The following is an 11738-nucleotide window of genomic DNA, read 5'->3' on the forward strand; positions in this document are numbered from 1 at the left end:
GAAGCCCTTGGTCCTGCCAAGACTGAACCCCCAGTGAACGTGATTGTTGGGGGGAGGACGGTAATGGGGGAGGATGGGGAGGGGACACTCATATAGGAAGGGAAGGGGAGGGTTGATGTTGGCCTGGAAACCGGAAAGGGAATGACAATCAAATGTAAATAAGAAATACTAAAGTTAATAAAGAAAAAAAAAAGATTCCACTCTGTGTATTTACAGGTTGTTAATAATGTTTTTAAGGGATGGATGTGTACTGGGCTTTGTATGTTTAGGTGGGCAATTATATCATGTCAATTGGGTCAAAGATTATTATGTTGTGTGTTCTTTTATGTGACGGTTTGAGTGTAGGAAAGTGTGCAGAGGCTGAAGACACTGGGCCGCTGCGGAATTGGGATGCGTGTTTCTCGAATGGAAACCTGCCTTGGGAACGAGATAGGTAGAGAGATTGCTGCCAGGCTCAGAGAGAGGCCTTCAGCAGTGTGATATGGGATGGAACAAAGCAGGTGAGAGGCTTTGCCGACGGAGAATTAAGATATCTAGCAGATATCTTGGGGCACTGCGGTGATGGACCTAGTGGGGGATAAAAGACAGCATTTTATTTTATTTTATTTTTTTTATAATTTTACAACATTAAAGAGCTTCCAGGGAAAAATTGGAAATGTGTAACAGTGTTTTGATGTTTTAGGATAAGGTGACTTCCTGAATTCTATACTTGAGATTTGATGTTAACACTGAGAAATGTTAATATAATTGATGTTAAGGTATAGCTTCCTGTCGAGCTCTTGACAACATAACTTAAAGACTATGCTTCCAATCAACTTAGGGAATGTGCCAACAGCAGAGAAGTGGATGCTTTTTCTTCTCTGCCTCTTTGCTACTGTAAATTGGCAACAGCCAAGAATATACTGAAACAACAAAACAATACATTGTTTCAGGTAGAAATTAAATCAAGTTGAGAAAGCAATGTTTGCCTATACTTTCTGGAACAAGTCAGAATTGAACAGAAGTTTTTCTGTACCCTTGCAATGACTGTGCTTTATTCCACCAACCTTGAGAAATTGTTATTAGATTGACAGCCATATGGCCACACTTATCCCAATGCTTTCTATCAAAATTCCAATCACATAAAGCTGGGAAAGAGTGTGAGAATCACTGTAATGGAAAGGCTAGCTAGCTTTTAGCCAAACTGTTTTGTTTCTGGTTTCCTTTGAGCATATAGCTAGATGACCTTCACTAAGATGTATCACAGTGAGGTGCATTCAGGTGGACTCTGAATGCCAGTATACTGGAATAGGTAATACAATTATTCAAATTTCACACAGCACAATTTTCTTAATGTCTATCCTTTTTATATCCTCCTGTCTATACTTAACTGCCTATTAAGAGAACTCCTGGGCTAAGAGTATTGCTTAATGCTAAAATGTTTCTTCCCTTGAATTCATAAGGCTCTGGGTTCAAACTCCAATAATCACCTCTGTGTACAAACACATGCACATGTGTACACACAATCACACCACCACCACCACCACCACCACCACCTCCACCACCACCACCACCACCACCACCACCACCAATAACAACAACAACAACAACAACAAATCAATGTAGCAGCTTCACATTTGAAAAGAAGAATGTCTTTTGCTGAGTAGTGTTTTTATTTCCTTCTGCCAACAAAATATTAAGAGGGCAAGATGTATTTGTATCTTGTGTTAACAATAAAGATATTATAGTAAACTTCTACTATATTACCTTAATGATGATTTATAAAGCCAAACTATTAAAATATTCATTGTAATTCATAAGTAGGGAAATCTATATTATGTACTGCAAAAGAGTTAGTTGGCTGGATTCAGACTAATTGCCTGCAGCTTGGGAAACAGTGGTTAGAAAGTGAAGGGATATGTGCATGGCTTTTACTTTACTCTTTTCAAGATGCATTTCATGGGTAAATGTGCTAAGAAAAAAAAATCTTTTCAGAGATCAAAGATACTACTGAAGTTAAGAGAATACAGGCCAATGGCTTAGAAAAACCATCTGTTACTAGAGGGAAAGTATTCAGAATAAAAGATGAAATGTTTCCAGTCACAATGGAACTCCTCAACTGAACAAAGATACTCTGAAGTAAAGAAAGGATCAGCTATGAGTGTTATATGCCCATCAACTAGTTCTCCAGATGACCTCAAATTAGTCCATTACATTGAAAGAGATGGCATCAAGGCAAAGGATCAAAGAAATAAAACAAAGGCAATTACATCAAAGAAAGCATTAGGTGTAGTTCCCAGCACATTCATAGCTATTGACTAAGACCAGAAGTTAACTGTAAATATTGAGGGAACTGTAACACATGCATAAGAATACACACACACACACACACACACACACACACACACACACACACACACACACACAGAAACAAACACACACACTTGCATCCACAAGTCTTCACAGCCCACTTTAAACATCTTGATTTGTTTAGATTTCAGCATAATTCTCAAACTCCCAAACTTGTTTAAATAGGAAATTGGCTCTGAATTCTGAGACATTATTTGAGGAGTATTTCTCAACACTTAGGCCTACAGAAGGCAATAAAAATAGTAGACTTTCAGAGTTTAAAGCCTGAGGGTAATTAAATTCTTTCAGCTGTCCCCCAGGCAAAGCACTACAAAAAATTCCCTGCCCAGCAGAATACAAAAGGCTACTTTGGGTTCCCCATCTCCTTTTTAAGTAGGAGATTTCATTGCTGTTTCCCTAGTGTTCCAACAGTCACTACTGAGTATTTAGGGAAGAAAATAAGCTTTCTTTATCTCTGTACATTCTTCAGTTTTTAAGTGACTCATGGAAAGAGCATCCTGACATTCAGGGAGCCTGCACTGTTTCTTGGTGCCAGCATTAGAAGGGGCAGCTTTCAGCTTTTCCACTCAGAACTGTGTTTTTTTTTTTTTTTTTCTTTTTTTATTAACTTGAGTATTTCTTATATACATTTCGAGTGTTATTCCTTTCCTGTTTCCAGGCAAACATCCTCCTCCCCCCCCCCTTCCTTATGGGTGTTCCCTCCCAACCCTCCCCCATTGCCGCCCTCCCCCCCACAGTCTAGTTCACTGGGGTTCAGTCTTAGGGACCCAGGGCTTCCCCTTCCACTGGTGCTCTTACTAGGATATTCATTGCTACCTATGAGGTCAGGAGTCCAGGGTCAGTCCATGTATAGTCTTTGGGTGCAGTGGCTTAGTCCCTGAAGCTCTGGTTGCTTGGCATTGTTGTACATATGGGGTCTCGAGCCCCTTCAAGCTCTTCCAGTTCTTTCTCTGATTCCTTCAATGGGGTCCTATTCTCAAATCAGTGGTTTGCTGCTGGCATACGCCTCTGTGTTTGCTGTATTCTGGCTGTGTCTCTCGGGAGAGATCTACATCCGCAGAACTGTGTTTCTTATGAGCATGTGTTTGAGGAGAAATGACAGAAAATTCCTCACCACAAGGACAGGTCATGATAGAGATTAGCCAGTTGTTGACTAGCCTGGTTTCTCCTTCTCTACACATAGCCATAGTCTGTTTCCGATCTCCTTTTTGGGTTGTATGGCTACGTACTAAATAGAGAACATGGAAAGTGGGAGAATTTTTCATTTCTCTTCCTGAGCCACTGGGAGGATAGAGAAGAACATGAAACATACAGAAAAGCTTACAGAAAGGAGAAAATTAGGCCAGGTATTAAAGAAGTCTGAAGCACAGTGTTCATCTGCCTTGCATATATAATTAGATATTACAGGAAAACATGATGAATTTCTACTGGGTTACATCCCTGAAACCTCAAGGCTAACAGACTAGAGCACCTATCATTATTTTAATGAATGTAAATGTATACATTTTCTTCATATTCATATGCAAAGCAATGCAAGAAATAGGAATATACATTATAGTAATTCAAGTATCTGATATCTGGTATTTATAAAAGCAGAAGGAAACCTAATGATGTGGAGAATGAAGGAAGATGTATGCCTAATAACAAGAGACATACTTATTGAATAATCTATATGCTAATCATACATGGATTTATTTATTCAGCAAAATGAAAATTGAAACCTACTTCTTGTACTGTGCCAAGCCCTGCAATGATATCATGACCAGAACAGACAAAAATCCTTGTAATGTTCATGTCTTATGTAAGTAGTGCAAAAAACTTGAGGTTGGTAGTTTATTATATATCATTTAAATGATTGCATGATAACCAAGCAGATAAAAAATAAGTCCAAACTTATACAAGTCAAAAAATATTAAACCTGATTTTTTTAATCTAAAGCTTTCATAACCAGATACATTAACATCTCAGAACATCATTGGCTTTCACTTGTCTAAAGACTACCTCACTTACCTGGGTGTAATTATGTAGCTATAGCATCGTACATTCTTGAGTGCATTATGATATCTGAAGCACTTATCCTGTGAGAATTTGTCACAAAGTATATTTTAGCACATAAAAACTAAATGAAGAGTAATATTCGAAGTAGTATTATCAGCACAATTCTATATTGTATGTTCTAAAAGCAGAGAGAAATATTGCCAAATTTTAAAATATTGAAATATTTCCATCACTTCTCTTCCTCCTTGTTAACATATATCAAATTGTGAAACCAGCTGCTAAGTTATAGTATAACTTGGCACAAATATGGTAATCATGAGTGAATTCTTCATTTTCAGTGAACACAGGGGATGTGAATTAAGATCAATTCCCTTATCACTATACAAAACTGGTGTTATACTGTTTTTTATATTAAGAACTGGGTTGAATAATACATACCAAAAATATAAACTGTAAACTACAAAATGAAATCTTGATTTAATTTGCTCTGTAATTCTCAGTGATCAGGACCATGTTGAAACAATTTAATAGGCTCAATAAAGACTGTAAGGAAAGAGCACTTCCTCTTGACTGTTTCATTTAGAGTTGTAAGGTTCCAGTCCTCGTGTCAGATTTGATATCTTGTCCTGGATGAAGCATTCTGACTGAGATGTGTTAGATCTCAGGAGCAATTTGGTGAGCAAAGAGAAAAGTCACTTACGTAGCATTTTCTATCTGAATATCAGGAGAAACTAATTAGTGAAAAGATGACTGGAATTATAATAGCCTGTTAGTATAGTTTTAAGGTAAAGCCAGTGAGATTTTAGCTTCTGTTTGCCTGAAATTATTTTTAATTAGCATATATGAATGAGGAATTCAGAATTCAACATGCTCATATTCTTAACTGCAAAATGAAAATATTTTCAATAAAATGAGCTTCTTTAAAAATAAAAAAATACCTAAGGTACATTTAAATATTTGATATTTTAAATTCAGTCAAGAATTACATAAACTAATACACAGAGAAACTCAGAATATGTGTCACATATAGATCATCTTGATCACTCTGTATTTATTTAAGCTAAAAAGCAAATTACTATTTTTATCGGAGTTATTCTTGAATGAAGTTTCATTACACAAGATTCCTGAATGGCAGTTTCCTGTCCAGTACAATTTCTTGTGCAAGCCCCACTCTTACTGTGCTGTACTCTTTGCAGTGCTTTGCAGATATTTCAGTCTTTACAAATTAGTTTATTATGTCAAGGAAGTCCATTGGTATCAGTTTTAAATAAGGACACATCTTATATCTTGGCATCTAAATTTGGTAACTCTCATGTTTCAAGATCTCTCATTGTAAATATATAGATATGTTTTTGTGACTTTTCTTTTCATTGATATAGTATGGGCCACAACAGCTGTGCTTCTAGTACCTTCTATCCCTAATATTGAGGGAACTGCTATATTCCCTTAGACACAAATGAAGCTAATAGCCTTGACAGGATAAGTCATAGTTACTGGGGGAAAATTCTACTCTTATTAATCTGGTAGTTCTATTTTTTTTTTGAAGAACTTCCTTAACTGATTTCTAGAGTGAATGAAAAACTATATTCCATCCAACAGCATGTAACAATTCTTTCCCTGAATCCTTGCCATCTTTTGTTGACATTTGTTTTGTTGGTGTTAGCCATTTTGACTTGTTTAAGACAGACTCTTGAAGGTGTTTTTACTTTTGTCTCTGTCCTCATTGGAAAAACTAGTCTGCAGATTTTTTTTATTGTTGCTGTTGTGACTTTGCTTGAATTTTATATCTGACAATGTTTGCTTTGCAGAATTAGTTTAGTAGTGGGCCTTGTGAACCTCATGAAAAAGAAAAGTAAACAAAAAACAAACAAACAAACATACCTACCATAATAATAATAATAGGTTTCCTCCCAGTTTCTGTGACTTTTCTTTTCATAGGTTATTAGCTTCATGGACAGTGAAAGGTCTGGGTTTTATTTCATGAAGTGGGTCTTAAGTCCAACCTTTTAAATCCACTATTCATGAAGAAAGATCAATTGGCCTAATATTTTGCATATCTTATGTGGGTAACTGTATTCCAGTGAGTTCATGAGTGAAGTGGCCATGTTATATCCAGAAGAGTCTGTTTTTCAATTTCTCCTCAACTTCTCCCTCATATGTTCTTTCTTCCCCATCTCATGTGATGCTCCCTGAGCTCTGGAGGAAGTGACATAGATGTTCAGTTTAAGGCAAAGCACTTAACTCTTCAGTACTCTGGCTAGTTATGAGAGTCTGAGTTAACCTTCCTTCCCCACTGAGAAAAAGAAGCTTTTGTAATGAAGGCTGAAAACAACATTAGTGTACACAGTTATAACCGTTCCTTTTACAACATCCTTAGTTATGATACTAAAATTCGGTAGGTTGTGATTTCATTTTCATTTGTTTCTACAGCTTTCCATTCCTCTCTGATTATTTTTTCAATGACCCATTACTAGTCATTTGAGGGTGTATGATCCAGACTCTAATGCTTGTGTGCTTTCCAAAGTATTTCTTACTATCTGTCTCTAGATTTATTATACTATAATCTGATGATATAAAAAGATTATTGAATTTATTTTGTATTTGGTAAGCCAAGACTTCTGGCCTAGGATTGGTGTATTATAGAGAAGACTTGCCTGAGATATATGTATTGAATAGAATATTCTGTAGTTATTTCATAAGAAATAAATTATTCCATTTGTCTATGATATATTTCAACTCTAGGATTTATTTGTTGATTTTTAGTTTGGAGACTCTGACTAGAGGGAAGAGTAAGGTATTGAGATCACCCACTACTATAGTATAAGATTCTTTTTGACCGATTGTGCTCTTTATTGTTTGTTTTCTCAAACTGGGAGACATGACATTTGATGAGTAGTTTCTTACATTAATTATGTAGTGGACTTCTTTATCTTTTCTAATTCAATTAGACATCTACTTTTTCAGATATTAGAATAGCTATCTAGGTTTTCATTCAATTGATAGACTGCTTTTACCAGTGAGGTGAGATAGTGCAATTCTCGTTTTAAAACTATTTGTTCTTATGTTCATTTTATGTGTACATGTGTTTTATTTACATGTATATCTTGTACTATGTGTGCCTGGTGCCTGTAGAGGTCAGAAGAGGGCATCAGATCCAATGGAACTAGAATTACATATGGTTTTGAGCTGTGTGGTGCTGGCAATCAAACCTGGGTCCTCTGGAAGAGCAGCTGGTGCTCTTAACCATTGAGATGTTCTATAATCTGAATCTAGTTATTCATTTAGTCAATGAATCTGTGTCTTTTATTGGTAAGTTGATGTTATAATATTGATACTATACAAATAATAATCCCTACAACATTTGGATGTTGTTTTTCTGATGTGTTGGAATATTATCTCTATTTTATTTTTTATTTTATTTGTTTTCTTCACTGTTAGTATCCATAATTTGTTTGTTTACTGTGTTGTTCATCTATTCCTCTCAAAAAATATATTCATTACAATGCTGTCAGGAGTAAGGCTGCCCTTCTTCTTCTTCTTCTTCTTCTTCTTCTTCTTCTTCTTCTTCTTCTTCTTCTTCTTCTTCTTCTTCTTCTTCTCCTCCTCCTCCTCCTCCTCCTCCTCCTCCTCCTCCCCCCTCCTCCTCCTCCTCCCCCCTCCTCCTCCTCCTTCTTCTTCTTCACAGTATTTTAAGCATTTTCTACATTGTCATAAAAATTTGCGATTTTTTTAAATTTGTGATTATCTTGAAATATTTATTAACCATCATTTTAAAAGGATAGCTTTACTAAATTTTGTAATCTTAGTTGACAGTTATTTACTCTTACATTTGAAATATATTGTTTCATGCTTCATGGCTTTGCAATTTGCTACAGAGATATCTGATGTTAATCTGAGCATCTGCATTTGCTGATGAATAGGTGTTTTCTCTCATACCCTTGAATACTATTTGCTTTGTATATTTAATTTTTTTACATTTTATTGATGTGTGTGTGTGGTATAGGGCAAGTGTGTTACTTACATGTGCCACAGTACTCATGTGAAGGTTTAATAATAACTTTCAGGACCTTTGTTCTCTCCATTTGTCATGTGGGACTTAGGTATTAAACTCAGGTGTTCAGGCTTTTTACCAAGTGTTCTTACCTACTGTGCTATCTCCTCACTGGTCCCTTTTTGTATGTCTTGTCCGAACATGTTATGGAGAAAAATTTTCTGGACATGTTCATTTTCTATTCTACATTCCACTTCTGTTTGAATGTCTATTTCTGAAGATTTGTTTTCTGCTAAAATTTCACTGAATAGATTCTCTATCTTTTAGTATTTATCTAAGTTCCCTCTTCCCCCATGGCTTCCTATTTGTCTATTGCTCACATTACAGAATTTTGTACACTGAGTCTATTCAGTGTTTCTCCTTATTAACACTTGATAGTTATCATGTGTATGTGTGTCTGTGTACATGGATGTGTGTGGGGGGGTATTCACATGTGGAGTACAGATGTCAGTACTGAGTGTTCCTCAATTATTTCTTCACCTTGTTTTGAGTCACGGTCTCTTAATGAACCTAGAACACATTGATTCAATAAGGTTGGCTGTATAGCAAACTGCAGAGATCCTGCTGTGTCTGCTTCCCTAGTAATGGGCTGTGTCTGCTGTACCTGACTTTTCATATGGGTATCAGGGATACAAGCTGAGATGCTAATGCTTGTGCATCAAGCATTTTACTGACAGAGTAAAATCACCCAGTCCTGTGAATAGAATATTTCTTCAACCTAGCTGTCTGTCCTTGGTAGTATTTTTTATGCTTAGTTGAGTCTATTGATAGAGATTTTTTTTTACTGTGATTTTTATTTGCGTCACAGAGATATTCGTGTCTGATATTTCCCTCTTTTTTTTCCAGTTTTCTTGTTGAATTTGTTTTTGTGTTGCACATTCTTTCATCCTTATTCCTGATTTCCACATTTATTTTGGTGATTTTTTTCTCTGTTTCTGTCATTTCTTTCTAGGTTCTAAAGTGAATTCATCTGTTTGTTTGTATCCTTCTTCAAAATCATTTGAAACATTCACCTAGCATTTTGCCTGTTTCAGTATAATTTGAGCTCACCGTATAATGAGTTCTGATGTTTTAAGGAGCTCTTCTGCTTCTTTGTGTCTTTGCATTTACATTCCATTATGAGTGCATCAGTTGGCTTTGGCATCTCTTCTGATATTGAAGGATGGGGAATTTTCCTAGTAAACAGGATCATTCAAAGTTCTACTTGGTGACAAAAAAAATTCCTGTGAAGGAGATATCAAGCCATATGAACTGTAGAAATACACTGACAGCAGATTTCAGCCTACTTAAATACCACCAATGTGCAAGAAACTCAGAAAATGTGTTAAGAAGTTTAAGTCACTTAGCATAATTGAGGAAGTAGTAAATGAACGATATAACTGGAGGACTCTAGATAAAGAGGGAAGAATAAGGGGAGACGGGAGTGTAATTAAATAAAAGTAAGAAGGCAGTAGGAAATTATGGGGGAAAAGTAGAAATTAACTGAAAAGGAAAGTGAACGTAAACTTACAGAACCAGTGACGTGGCTCAGCAGGTGAAAAGACACCATCAAGCCTGGCTATTTCAGTTCAATCCTCAAGAGCCACAAGGCAGAAGGAAAGAACCAATTGCTATGAAATGTTCTATGACCTCCATACACAGGCTGTGTCATGCATGAACACACACACACACACACACACACACACACACTCACCACACACAAATGCACTCATATATGCGCACACACGCAGAGGAGAGAGAAAAAGAGACTGAAAAAATAAATATAATGAAATGTTAAAGATAAATTTCTTAAGAAAGAAGAGTGGGTAGAAAGAGCAGGAATTGCAGAGAAAAGAAAGAAAGGAAACTAAGGAAAAGAAAAACTGCCACCAATGAAGGGAAACAGTTAAACAAAATTAGGTAAGAGTACAGACATGAATGACACACAAATTAGGATACATTTAAAACTCTGTTAAATATATGAGGGAAAAGACATAGAAAAAAAGTAGAAATGGAGACAGCCTCTGGGTTATCAAAAATTGAACAGTGAGAATTATACACATAGGATGTAGGGGAGCTGGTGAATTACAGATTCTTGTTCCTGAGTTTGTATTAGACAAGTGCCTGTTGTCCACGAGAGCTGTTTTCACAGTGGTTCTTTTCTTCCTTTGTGTATTTCAGACTTCTGCTGGCCAAATGTAGCTTTGTATCTTGGTAGAGTTTTTGATATCTTTGATATTGATATTGATATGATTGATATTGATATCAAATGTATTTGATATCTTGGTAGAGTTTCACCCTTCTGAGAGCCTCTAACATGTATCTCTAAGGTAGCTAATTTTCAGCTGGGGGTGTCTTCCAAGGGCACTGAAAACGTGGAAAGCACCTACAGCGCTCAGTTCAGTACAGGCTAAGGACCTACCTTTGCATTTTCAAGGTCTCCCGACTGTTGATGTCTCTGCAGAAAGGGTACCATTGTGAATCATGTATATCAGTGGGAATTCTTAGAATGTACAGCAGTGAATTTGGGGCTCCCAAACTTGATTCATCCTCTGACTTCAGACTCAGAGGTATCACACTCCAAGGCTATTCACAGTAAATCTGTGCTCATACTAAGGACTCGGCTAATGCCTGCTGACTGACCCAGCCTGCTGCTAGCTGATGCTGTCAGCGTGTTGATGTCCAGCCCTCTGCCTCTCACAGCTGCTTTGCCTGTGACAGACCAGACTTATGTTCCTTAATCTGTGGGTGTTACTTGATCGCAGGTTACTGGGGCCATCAAGTTTTTAAAAATAGATTGTTTCTCAGGATGGCACCTAAAATTCTTCAGAGTCATATAATGTCTAAAAGAGATTCGTTTCTGCCAGAAGATCCACTGTTGTCTCCAAACTCATGCCCAGATGTGAGACTTTTGAGGGCTACGGCATTTCTGGAGGCTAGGACAGCAATATATTTGTCAATTGTGATTCGATAAAACTTCCAAAATGAGTAAGTGAGCAAAATACAGTGACTATGGTAAATATTTTTTACACATTTGAGAGGATATAATTTGGGAGTGTATATAAACTCCTTCAGTATATTTGCAGGTAGCCAAGTCAAATACATAGAAAAACTTTGGGATCGTATTATGACTAAAAATAAGAAATTAGTTTCTGATGGTCAATGCGAGACAGAGAGAGAGAGAGAGAGAGAGAGAGAGAGAGAGAGAGAGAGAGAGAGAGAGGAGGGTTTAGGATGAATGGTCTTGAAATGAAACAGAGGACTACTGTTTGAAAGAAAACAGTTCTGAGGCATATTTGAGAGAATAGGCTCTGAGGCATATTTATCCAGACCTAATGGAATGGAAACTTTATTTTTCTAA

This window comes from Rattus rattus, chromosome 7 (assembly GCF_011064425.1).
Source record: "Rattus rattus isolate New Zealand chromosome 7, Rrattus_CSIRO_v1, whole genome shotgun sequence".
Lineage (NCBI taxonomy): Eukaryota > Metazoa > Chordata > Mammalia > Rodentia > Muridae > Rattus > Rattus rattus.